The following is a 764-nucleotide window of genomic DNA, read 5'->3' as shown; positions in this document are numbered from 1 at the left end:
AAAAAAAAAAAGAAAAAACTAGGAGACGCTAATACACACAGTAGGTTTGCATGTTTTATTACACAAACAGGACAGCAGTAAAAACAAGAAGGTCATTATATTAATTCAGCTTATTGTGCACAGTTTGGGTGGCTTTACATGGCTGTGAAGATCCAAAATTTTCTTGTTTGCACTCCTGTAGACTAACAGCTACCACCGTGGCATTCCTGACTTGCATCCAACATGTTCCCTGCAGTGACCTCTAAGGTCCAAAGTCTATGCAAAAGAACAGGAATAAAAAGATCTCAGATCTTCTTCACTATGTCAAAATCTAAAATGTTTTCAAATATATTGGCTGAATGTGCATTTTATGTAAATCAGCATTTACCCCCAAATACCGAATGCTTCTTGGAGGAACAATAGCAATTGCCCAGCAAGCTGCATCATGGGCAGTCAATTGCCAAGATCAGTTGGCATGGGGTGTCTACAGACTGCCCTTACAACTATTTCCTAATAAGATTGAGCTATGATCATTTTAAATCCACAGCCAGCTTTATACAGGAAACAAAACAGAATAACCAACTGGCACACAAATACAAAAAGGCAAAAAACAGCACAAAGTTATTTGGCAAAAAAATTGTACCACCACATTTTAGGTAACTACTTTGTTCAATATATTTGTAAAAATTGTTTTCTTCTTTAATAAATACCTTTCCTACACTCAACACTAAAATTAACATATATTTCTATAAATAATGTTACATTTAAAAAAAAAAAAAAAAAAA

This window comes from Nanorana parkeri, unplaced genomic scaffold (assembly GCF_000935625.1).
Source record: "Nanorana parkeri isolate BGI_ZX_2015 unplaced genomic scaffold, ASM93562v1 scaffold592, whole genome shotgun sequence".
NCBI lineage: Eukaryota > Metazoa > Chordata > Amphibia > Anura > Dicroglossidae > Nanorana > Nanorana parkeri.
The sequence above is the reverse complement of the archived record's forward strand: the minus strand, read 5'-3'. Positions refer to the sequence as shown.